This window comes from Podarcis pityusensis (assembly GCF_964106645.2).
Source record: "Podarcis pityusensis genome assembly, chromosome: 3".
NCBI lineage: Eukaryota > Metazoa > Chordata > Lepidosauria > Squamata > Lacertidae > Podarcis > Podarcis pityusensis.
In genome coordinates, this window is record NC_138026.1 from 113,044,528 (window position 1) to 113,057,034 (window position 12,507).

Genomic DNA, 12,507 nt, shown 5'->3' on the forward strand with positions numbered 1-12,507 from the left:
GAAAAAAAGATTCCTCCCTCCTGCATTATGTGCACCTCTAGATTTTGCAGTGCACCTTTGGTCCCTAAAAGAATGCAAAATAATAATGATAATTATGCATTTTGCTATACAGTGGTACCTCGGGTTACATGCGCTTCAGGTTACAGACGCCGTTAACCCAGAAATAGTACCTCGGGTTAAGAACTTTGCTTCAGGATGAGAACAGAAATCGTGCTCCAGTGGCGCAGTGGCAGCGGGAGACCCCATTAGTTATGTGGTGCTTCAGGTTAAGAACAGTTTCAGGTTAAGAACGGACCTCCAGAACGAATTAAGTACGTAACCAGAGGTACCACTGTATAAGAAGAATGCCTACAAAATGTGTACAATTTACCTGCGGAATATTCGTACATTTGTAGGGAAAATCCCCACAAAAAAATGGGACTGGTCTGTAACTGAGTGCAAGCTAAATTAATTCAGCAGAGATTTAACCTTGCGGCTTCATCTGTAGCTTGTCTTATTTTTCTACTCGTATCAAAACACATAGGAATCCTCCTGCCTACAGGCCACCAGTTGGCCAAAGTCAGTGATCGTTCTGGCCCTTTCCAACCATATTCTGCCGTGCTCTTGGCAAGACGGCTCTCCTTGTTTCTGATTAAACTTCCCAAAGCTCATCATCTTTTCTCGTTATTTTGCAAGCTATGTGAAGTGTTAACTTTTTAAAAAATTCTTGCCCCCCCCCTGCTCCCTCAAGCTCCCCCCCCCCCACAGTAGCCTTTCATATATCTTACTTATTTAAACTCACTTTGACGGTATTGGAAACACATTTGCAGGTAAATTACATACATAGTCCTTTTATTGGATATTGATTGCACTGCCTTGCATTCCAAGGCAGACTTAATTCAACAATTCCCTAATTAGTTAAAGTCATAACCTGTGTCTTGTATTCATTTACCATTAATTAAACCTCAGCTGTTTATTACACTGCAGTCCAAATTCAATAGCCGGCCCAAAGAGCCATAGAAAAAGAGAAAAAGGTCAATATCGAAAACATATGGCACTTGGGCGAGCCTGTCCGCCCCCCCAATGGCTGCATTGCTTGCAATCGATGGTGGTCAATGCAACACGACTTTCTTAGTTGCTATGTCAGCAAGACACAAAGTCAATTCTAATGTTATGCTAGTGTGGAAAAAAATAAAAGTGATTATTGCCAAACTTTGACTACTGTTTAACTTGAGGCTTTTTTTGGGGGGGGGGGGAAGTAGGTGCTATTTAGTTCTGTCCCAAATTCCTTCCCAATGTGCCAATAAGATTCCTCCTCTCTTTCTCCTACCAGCTTCAACCCCTGCCCTCCCCCCAAAAAACCCCTGCCTCTTCTATAAACCTTTTAAATTTGATCTCCCCCACCCCAAGTCCATGGGTAGCAAACATGTGCTTTCCAGATGTTATCATATTGCCTTCCACAAATGCTTTGGGGCAATGCACGGAATTCAACAAAAGCAGCTAAGAAACAGTTGGGAACAAACATAGGAAGTAACATTGGATAAATATTAAAGGAGTGCTGCTGAGTTAACACCCCTGGCAGAGACCTGTTCACGTGGCTGGAAAAGGTTGCCAGAACAGAAACGTCTTCAGTTGTTTCTGGTAAGTGTGGATAGCAGGCACCTGTTGAATAGCGGCAGGAATGCCGTTCCACAGAACAGGGGCAACCACACTAAAAGCCCTGATCTCTTGTGGCTTCTGATCTTCAGGGTATCTTTAGGAGAAACTCTCCTGCTCTCATAGATGTTGTTGGGCTCTAATTTCCATCAGCTTCCACAAGCATGGTCAGTGATGATGAAAGTTGGAGATAAGCAACATTTGGAGGGCTGGCTTACGCTTGCCTTAAAATAATAATAATAATAATAATAATAATAATAATAATAATAATAATACAGGTCTTGTACCCCGCCCATGTGACTTGGTTGCCCCAGCCACTCTGTGCAGCTTTGAACAGAATATAAAAGAACAAAACAACAAACATTAAAAACTTCCCAATGCGGGGCTGTCTTCAGATGTCTTCGGAAAGTTGTCTAGTTACTTGTCTCCTTGACATCTGATGGGAAGGTGCTCCACAAGGCAGGTGCCACTATCGAGAAGGCCCTCTGCCTAGCTCCCTGTAGCTTCACTTCACACAGTGATGGCCCTCAGAGCTGGACCTCAGTGTTCGGGCTGGACGATGAGGGTGGAGACGCTCCTTCAAGTATACAGGGCCAAAGCTGTTTGGGGCTTTTAAAGACTTAAGTCAGTGTTGGTGCATTTGCCAGTATGCATAACTTGTATCAGGGGCCAGCAAACCTTTTTCAGCAGGGAGCCAGTTCACTGTCCCTCAGACCTTGGGGTGGGGGGGCGGACAGTATTTTTTTGGGGGGGGGGATTGAACAAATTCCTATGCCCCACAAATAACCCAGAGATGCATTTTAAATAAAAGGGCACATTCTACTCATGTAAAAACACACTGAATCCCTGACCATCCACGGGCCAGATTTAGAAGGCGATTGGGCCACATCCGGCCTCCGGGCCTTAGTTTGCCTACCCATGCCTTGTATCCTGCTGCTAGCCTTGCCCCCGTCTTCCCTCTCTCCCTCTTGTAAGCTCCTTTTAAAGAAATGCGGCACAGAAGTGAGATTACAGATATATGCCAATACTGTGTAATTTAGCTTGCAGCAGCTCTGTAGATCTTTCCCAGCTTTTTTATCTGCAAACTTTGTAGCTGGTGATAACCGGGCATCGATCCTGCATTCGAAACATGCCCTTGACCACTGAGCTGGTGCCCATTCTCCAAGGCTCCTCCTTCAAGCCTCATATACATTGATGGCTCTGTATAAACAATAATGTCCATACTTAAGAAAAAGTGACAGGCCTTTTCTTTCTCTCTCTTTCCTCCCACCCCACCAGAAGAGGGAACGTGCGCGTCGGCAAACATTTGTGGTCGTTAATAGCTGCTGAACTGTTATCTTAAACTAATACTTTCTAACGAGTTTTACTTGGCACAAACAGCTATACGTTATTGCTTTTTCTATTAAAAGGACCATTGACCATGTAATGTAGAGGGCCTTGATAATTTGCCAGCACTGTTAAGACCTGCAGTCATTTAACGCTGGTCATTAGGAAAAATGAAATGGGACTCTTGCGCCTCTCTGGTGCTGAGACAATTGCACTGTTTGACCTGCTGGAAGCATTTCAGGAGGAAAGGGGCCATAATGGGCAAGCCTTTTTCTGGCCCGTGCAACGGGATGAGGAGGGTGGAAATCTGTTAAGTCCACTGATGCTGTGAGACATGTGGCGACAGGCAAGCATGGCCTGTTCTGTAAAAGGCTCCTGCATTAGTCTATGAAAGGAATTATCGGGTGAAAAACGGCTCCTGAACGGATGGCGTTTGAGCGCTCACTGTTTCCCTGGTTCAAGGGAATAGGGAATAGTTACTCCGCAGACGCTCAAATAGCTGAATTATGTGGTGAGTTGTAGTTGCGCAGCCTGAGTGCATTTGTGTAATGTGCTCCACCCCTATGGGTTATGGGCTTTTTCTTTTTTGCATATGTGGGGGTAGCTATTTTTGGCCAAGGGGAAGTGAGTTGATGAAGAGAGCAGACTTGAGGACTTGAGCCAATGGATGGTGTGACGTTAACATATGAGAGTGCTGGAGGTGAAATAGTTAAACTGGTTACCCAGTCAGAACCCAGGGGGTGGAGTCAGAGGGACTATAAAACCAGCTCTGGGAGGGCGAAGGGAGGAGTTTGTTGGGAGTTGGGTGGTTGGTTGGAGTGGGAGTGAATTGGGGTAGAGTCTGTGGGTAGGCTGAGTTAGTGTAGCAAAATAAGCTGAGTCAGGAACAGTCAGGAGCTAGGAAGACAAGTAAATATCTGAGAGGTGGTTTAGTGAGTGAGAGCAGGTAGCGGAAGTTATAGGTCTGGAGAGGCACCCCCTGATTGTAATTGACCGATACCGTTTATGAAACCACACGCTTGTTAAACTGCAATAAATAAACAGAAGTTTATGTTCCAATTTAACCCTGACTGAACTCAGTGTTGTCCCAGGTAGGGCCTGGGTAGTGGCAGGGAGAAATAAAGTGGTGGCACAGGGATCAATAGATGGTGAAACGTCCGGGGACCCTGTGTGATCGCCACAGATGGATTAATAATAATAATAATTTTATCATTTATACCCCGCCCACCTGGCTGGGTTTCCCCAGCCGCTCTGGGGTTCAAGTTACAAAAAAGGAGATCCAAACTTTCTGACAGTAAGAGCTGTTCGACAGGGGAATGGTCTCCCTTGGCAGGTGGTGGACTCTCCCTTCCTTTGAGGTTTTTAAGCAGAGGTTGGGTGGTCACCAATCATGGATGCTTCAGTTGAGATTCCTGCATTGCAGAGGGTTGGGCTGGATGACCCTCAGGGTCCCCTCCCAATGTACAATTCTAGGAGGCCTAGAAACTAGGAGCATGCATCAATCACAAGGTCCACTTTAGACCCCCTTTTGGCGTTTTGGAAAACTGCACGCCTTAGTCCAAGTGGCCCAGTTTGTCTCAAAATGCATCCAAGTCCATTCACGATGATGATAGACTGTCATAACAAGGCTGTTTCCATTTTCCTTTCATCTCCGTCACGTGAGGCGTGAAGGTCGCCTGCTACAGTGACTCGCTTGCCGCAGCAGCAACACCAAAAGGGGGTTCTAAGACGTAACCCTTCTTGGGTCCAGTGCCGTATCTCTGAACACGCACATGGGCTTCCCTGCCTCTGCACCTCTTGCCTGCATTGCATCACTGGCTTGCTCCTAAACCTGTGCGTGTGATTTGCATATGAAAGGACCCAGATTTAATCCTTGGGATCTCCAGGGAAGTCCCCTGTCTGAAGCCCTGGAAAACTGCTGTCAGTCAACACAGGTGAGCTAGGAGACTCCACGGACTGGCTCTGCCACAGACTGCTTTTCTGCATTGCTAAAAAATCTCCCCCCTCTGCATGCCGAACTGGGGTTGTTTGTGTCTCGGTCTTAAACAGAATCACAGCCCACCTTGCGGCAGAAGTGATAAAATAGCTGTAAAGCCATAAAAATGCTATATGAGCGATAAACACTTGGCATTGGGGGCTCTTATTTCCTCCAAATTCAATTTTTTGTGCTTGAAACCAATGGTCTAAGCAACCGTACGATTGGCTTGGGTCTCTCTCCCTCCCACCCCAAATTTTAATCCCAGAATCTGCCCAGATCTTGTGGAGCATTCGTTTTCTTTCCCGAAAGCTGTGTTGTGCAAATAGTGTTGCCATCCTTGCTTGTTCCTTGATAATTAAAGAGAATTATACCTGCGTCAAGCATACCTCTTAAAAATTTGTTACATTGTTAGTAGTGTTAAAAAGTAATATTTGGATCAATGTGGCATATGGATTTTTGCAGATTTTCTACTCACTGAGGCATGCAGTCAATACCTAATTTCTCTGGAGATATACTGCGCTTAACATATCGAGCTTCTTTTAAATACTCTGGACCCTGCACGCAGAGTGCATGAGACTGGTTTTAATTTGCCATCATTGATGAACATAAGAGGAATATGAACTGTCTGAATTAAATTTGTTCCAGTGTGTTTATTTGTAAGAGGGTGGCTGGCTTGGCTGGCTGGGGGGTGGAGTGGGGTGGGGAGGAAGAGTTCAGGTGCTCTCTCCTGTCCAATTGCTTTTAACAAGTAAATTACACAGCTGATGCTAAGAGGTTTGTTCCTTTCCTAAGAGAGGTGGAAATCTTCATCTCAATATGCTTTTTTTATTAATTAGACAAAGCGATGCTGAAGCACTTCTGCACAAGCGTTTTGCAGTGATACCGGGGCATTCTCAGGCACGAAGTTTTAAATATGCAGAGAGGCTGCGGTGTGTGATGAGAGATGTGTTGTTGGACCTGAAGCCACATTCGCAGCAGAAATTTAAAGCACTGTGATACCACTTTAAACAGTTGCGGCTTCGCCCAAAGCATACTGGGAACTGCAGTTTGTTGAGGGTTCTGAGCACTGTTAAAAGCAGGCGTGGGCAAACTCAGCCCTCCAGATGTTTTGGGACTACAACTCCCATCATCCCTGACCATTGGTCCTTTTAGCTAGGGATGATGGGAGTTGTAGTCCCAAAACATCTGGAGGGCTGAGTTTGCCTGTGCCTGGTTAAGAGACTCCTATTCCCCTCTCAGAGCTACAGTTCCCAGAGTCCCCCAGGAAAAGGGATGGACTGGGAAACCAGTCTGGGAGTTGTAGTTCCGTGTAGGCATCTCCTAAAAACTCTCAGCACCCTTAACAAACTGTAATGCCCAGGATTCCTTAACAGTGGTTTAAAGTGGCATGACGATTCGCCGAGCTTGTGAGACTCGTTTGATAACAACGAGAAATAGTGCTTTTAAGTGGTCATTGGGCCAGTTTCTTGCCGATAAAAGATTCAGCAGGCGGATTCCATTTCAGCTTGTAAAATGCAAGCTGAAAACTTTTCAATTCCGTCTGCCCTACGCAGGCAATTAAGAGCACATCTTTCCACAGCAGTTAACTGCCGTCTGTTTTTAGCTTTTTTATATGGCCTTGATTGTGTGGTTTCACGTACTGTCGCCGTAAACCGCTTTGATGTTTTAAAATGAAAAGCAGTCTAGAAATACCTTTATGAATAAGATTAACTCGGTACAAGGTTCAGATCCTCTTTTGGCCACAAACTTTGCGGCGGCATAATAATCCCAGTTAAGTGACCTGAGATTTATTAACGAGGATTTGATTTCGATGCCACTTTTCTGCCGCTAAGGAGACACAAAGCGGCTTGCAAGACCACGTAAAAAGCAAAGCAATGTAGAAGAGCAGCAAGGAAAGCACCAAGATGGCTGGTTTTTGTTTGGTTTGTTTTAAACCCAGTGCAGCGAATTTGCCATTTGTCATGGATGCTTTAGTTGAGGTTCCTGCATTGCAGGGGGTGGGGGAGTGGACTAGATGTCTCTTGGGGTCCCTTCCAACTCTACCATTCTCTTCTTCCTTTTTGGGGATCACTAGTAGCCAAGTAAGATTGTCTTCCATAAACACGGTTTTAACAGTGAGTCCGTAAGTAACTGTGGAGGCCAAATTTAGATCCACACGTCCTTCCACAGTGGGAACATAGGTTTCCGGCTGGGAGTTGATCACAGTGAAGGTTTCCCAAGCGTGCTTTCCTCTTAGCACGTTTCTCCTTTGTGTCCTGAGTTCGAGTGTCTTCAAAGCCCATGACAGCTTTGGTTCTCCAATTGGTGCACTTGCTGGCAAGTGTTTCCCAGTTGTTGGTTTTTATACTACATTTTTTTTAGATTTGCCTTGAGACATTCTTTAAACCTCTTTTGTTGACCACCAGCATTACACTTTCCATTTTTAAGTTCCAAAATAGTTGCTTTGGAAGATGATAACCAGGCATCCGCACAACATGACCAGTCCAACAAAGTTGATGTTGAAGAACATCAACTTCTACCATCAGCTTCAACTTCTACCATTCTGTGGTTCTGTGAAATGAATGAGACACAATGGTTTACTAGCTTGGGACATTATTATTATTATTATTATTATTAAATGGCATTTAGGTGAGCAGTTCTGGAAGGTGACCCTAACTTCAGAACTATGGACCCTAACTCCAGAACTCTGGAAGGTGACCCTAACTCCAGAACTATCTCTGGGAAGGTTTGATGTCCTTTCCATACCAGACAAAACAGCTTTTTAGTATTTTTTCCCCCCGGGCCTTTTTAATTTCTGCATTCACAAAGTGTTTTCATCCTGGCTGAGACATATGCTCTGTTGGATGATATATCCCTAGTTTTGGCCAGATAAAGGAGGAGGATAGAATTATTTTGACCATTGTGAGAACCACCATCCCTATTTACCCTCCTTTCCTTTCTGTCCTTGCAAAGTCAACACAGCATGCATAGCAAATGTTGCTAGATGTGCCGCAATCTTAGGCTGGAACTATTAGGCCTTATTCTGGCTTGGGAAAATGTAATCTTGCTTGTGACAGTGTAGGTGAAACCTGTTGAGACTAAAAGTCCTTTCAGGAATTATAGGGACAGAACTTCCAAAACCGTATAGAAATTTATTCATGTATGTTGCTACAGCGGCAAGAATGTTACTTGCCCAAAAATGGAAAGAAGAAGGAAGTTGCAGGAAAAGAAGAATAGATACAAAAACCTGTGAAATATACAGAAATGGCGAAAAAAATAAGAAACCGGATGTCAGGGAACTGCCATCGGAAGGAAGGGAAGTGAAAGGGCTCACACAGGTTGGGAGAGACTCAGCAGCTGAAGAGGGAACCAGTAGGGGGAGAGGAGCTGAGCTGAGGGAAAGGGAGCTGGAGGGATGGCTCAGAGACACTTCCAGCGAAAACAGTGGGGAGGTTTCAGGACCTCCTGTAGGGACACCCACTCCTCGCCGGAAACTGTCACGCAGAGAGTCCAGAAGACGTGTTTCCGTTAAGGAGCTTTTATGTTGGAAGCGATTCCGAAAGCAACCACTGTCGGAATCTGCCAGCGACTGACGGAGCCATGTTTAAGGGGCTCCGTTACAGACAGAGGTTTGCAAACTTGACCAAACTCTGAGGGACTAGGATTTTACACACAAGCAGCTCATCGTCCCATCACAGCATTCCGTCAGTCTTCGTGAGCAGCTTGTGCAGGAGAAAGCATCATGAGCAACCCAGCCGGAACCGGAGAAGCAGGAGCTGGAGCGGGTCCAAGCCTGGAAGAAAGGTACCGGGTGTTGGAGGTCCAGCTAGCGCTGCAGACGGCGAGGCTTGAGGAGAGGAAGAAATACCGAAGCAAGTAAAAGCCAACGCCTGGCTGCCACCGTCGGGGCACAGCAGCCAGGCCAAAGAGCAGTGAAAGTGCCCACGCCAGAACCTCCTAAACCCGCCCTAGTGATAGAAGTGGCGCTAGAGCTGCCAAACGGACACCCTCTAAAGATAAAGGCGCTGTTGGACTCAGGCAGCTCCTGCAATTTCATGAGCAAAGAGTTTGCAGCTGAACACCAGATACAGACGATCCCTTTAAGCAACCCCCTGCAGGTGACCACGATCGATGGCAGGGAGCTGTTGGGAGGAGAAGTCAGCTTGCAGACCGTCCCAATGATAATGAAGGTGGCAAGGCACACCGAACTGATAGCGTTTAATGTGGCCACCTTGGGAGGAGCTCCCATTATATTGGGGATGAGCTGGCTAGCGTTACATGATCCGCTGGTGGGCTGGCATCAGAGAGTGGTTTCTTTTGGTTCAGCACATTGCTTAGAACACTGCAAAGAGGGAAAGGGTTTGGCAGGGGCCCAAGCCACCCTAGCAGGGACTGAAGTAACGGAGAACGTGAAGGTACCACGACAATACGCAGATCTCCGCGACGTCTTCAGCGAAAGGGAAGCTGACCAACTACCCCCGCATAGACCCTTTGACTGTCAAATCAATTTACTCCCTGGGGCACAGCTCCCTGTAGGCAAGCTGTACGCCATGTCAGACAGAGAGATGCAGGAGCTAAGAGAGTTCATTGACAAGAACCTGAAGAGAGGGTTCATCAGAGAGTCCAGGGCGGTGGGGGGCAGCCCAGTGTTTTTTGTGGATAAAAAAAACACGAACAAGCCGAGGCTTGTGTGTGACTTCAGGGCCTTAAATGCAGTGTCAGAACCAGTGGCTTTCCCTATGCCCAGGATTGACGACATTTTGACAAGGGTCAGGAAGGGAAAGATTTTTACTAAACTGGACCTAAGGGGGGCGTACAACCTGATACGAATAAGGAAGGGGGATGAATGGAAAACCACCATGTTCACCCCTTTGGGGGCATTTGAATATTTAGTTATGCCCTTCGGCCTACAAGGAGGCTCCGCGTGCTTTCAATCGTTTATGAACCACGTCCTGGGGCCTTTGCTTTACAAGAATTGTGTGGCCTTCTTAGACGACGTGTTGGTGTATTCTGAGAATGAGGAGCAGCATGTGAGAGACGTCAGAGAAGTGTTGAGCAGGCTGCAAGCCAACCAGCTGTGGGTGAAACTGGAGAAGTGTCAGTTTCATACCAAGGAGGTGGAATTCCTGGGGTATCGCCTGTCAGACAAGGGATTGGCCATGGATCCCGGCAAGGTCCAGGCGGTGCTGGAATGGAAAACACCCAAAACAAGGAAGGATGTGCAGAGGTTCCTAGGATTTGGGAACTTCTATCGTAAGTTCATCCGAAACTTTGCCCACCTGACGGCGCCCATTACGGACTGTCTCAGCAGTAAGAAGAAGTTCGTTTGGACTGAGGAGGCGGAGCGAGCATTTGAGGAACTAAAAAGGGCCTTCGCCTCGGAACAACAACTCCTGCATGTGGATTTACAAAAACCGATGAGAGTGGAAACTGACGCATCCGACAGAGCTATTGGGGCGGTGCTTCTGCAGCCAGGGAAGGAGGAGTCAGAGTGGAGACCGTGTGCCTTTTTTTCGCGAAAGCTGAACAAATCCGAGAGGAACTACACGGTGTATGACCGAGAACTACTAGCCATTCATGAGGCGTTCCGGAGATGGAGGCACCTGCTAATTGGCGCACAACATAAGGTGCAAGTGTGCACTGACCACAAGAACCTAGAGTATTGGAGGACGGCACGAGTGCTCAACCAACGGCAAGTGAGATGGGCCCAGGAGTTCTCCAAATTTAACTTTGAGATTTGTTACGTGCCAGGCCCAGAGAACATTAGGGCGGACGCTCTCTCACGCAAACCTGAATATTTGGAGGGGGAGGGAGCACCCGAAGAGAGACATGTCATTCCAGAGGACCGCTGGGTGTGTGGGGCGGCATTGGTGGGACAAAGAGAACTGGTAGAGGAAACAGAGAATGATGAATACGCCCAGAATAAGCTCAGAGGTCTTAGGGGTGAGGGAGAGGAACCAGGGGGGTTTCGAGGAAAGAAATGGAGCTTTGTATTACAAAGGGGCACTGTATATCCCTGAAGGAGACTTAAGGGGGAGGGTACTCAAGCAGTTGCACGACAGCCCCACGGCGGGGCATTTTGGACAACACAAAACCATGTGGTTGGTCACCAGGGAATTTTGGTGGCCTAAGGTGAGGGAAGATGTACGGGAGTATGTAAGAGGGTGTGAGCAATGCCAGCGAGCCAAAGGGGAGAGGCGGGCACCGGCGGGGCTATTAGAACCCTTACCAACCCCAGAACGACCTTGGGAGGCAGTGTCGATAGATTTTATGACTGATCTGCCGAAGTCCAAGGGGAAAACAGCCATCATGGTGGTGGTAGACCTACTAACAAAGATGTGCCACTTTGTAGCCTGCTCGCATGCAGTCACGGCGGAAGAGACAGCGAAGTTATTTGTAGAACACATTTTTAGGTTGCACGGGGTGCCATTGAGGGTGGTCTCAGACCGAGGAAAACAATTTACTTCCAGGTTCTGGAGGAAGCTCATGAGCTTACTGCAGGTGGAGGTCAACTTTTCGACTGCCCGGCACCCTGAAACCAACGGGCAGGCGGAAAGAGCAAACGGGGTCCTCCAGCAATACCTGAGGTGTTATGTCAATGACAGAGAGAATGACTGGGTAGAAAAGTTGGCGCTGGCGGAATTTGCCTACAACAATGCCGAGAATGTGTCCACAGGGATGAGCCCCTTCTTGGCTAATTATGGGTGTCATCCCAGGGCTTTCCCAGGGGGAGAAGGGGAGAGATGGGGTGTCCCGGCAGCCGAGCATTTTGTAGAAGAAATGGAAGCAATCCATCGTCAGCTCCAACTCAACTTAGAAAGGGCGAAGGAAGAATACAAGAGGCAGGCAGACAAGAACCGAAGGGAAGGTGAAACCATAAGGGTGGGAGATAGGGTGTGGCTGTCAACCCAAGGGTTGCCGTTCAAAGGAGGTTGTAAGAAATTAAGACCCAGGAGATTGGGTCCCTTTGAGGTCATTCAACAGGTCAACCCAGTGGCTTTCAGGCTCCGGTTACCCAACCACATGAAACTGCACCCAGTATTTCACAGGTCGTTACTGTCACCGTATGAGGGGGGACGAGAAGGGATGGCCACTCGGGGACCGGTCATAGAAGAAAGGGAATGCAGCAGCCATGTGGCAGAAATCCTCGACGCCAGATGGAAGGGGGATCAGGTGGAGTATTTGGTAGCGTGGGAAGGAGAACCGGAGTCAGAAAACACTTGGGTAATGGCAGAAGATATCAATGACGAGGTATTGATAGAAACGTTCCATCAAAGGTTCCCAAGGAAACCTCAGCCTGTGGAGAGGTTCCGGAGGGAATACTTTGGGACCACCGATGAGGAGGAGGAGTTGGAAGGATTCTCGGAATCGGAAGGGGAAGGGGAGATGGACTCTGAGGAGGAGGAGTACTTCGAGACCAGGAACCGCAACAGGTGGAGAGAAGTGTTCGGGACATCGGAAGATGAAGGAAGTTCATTCCGGGGTTTTGCCTCCTCACCGCCCGTAGAGGAGGGGGCGAGAGGGGATGAAGGGGGCCCTGGAGGGGAGGTGGATGTCAGGGAACTGCCATCGGAAGGAAGGGAAGTGAA

General features: G+C 47.5%; 1 protein-coding gene across 3 annotated transcripts in view; it reads left to right on the forward strand.

Moving 5' to 3' along the window:
• Positions 1-12,507, forward strand: part of VRK2 (VRK serine/threonine kinase 2) — an 80,857-nt gene that overhangs the window by 26,163 nt on the left and 42,187 nt on the right. The window lies entirely within an intron of this gene.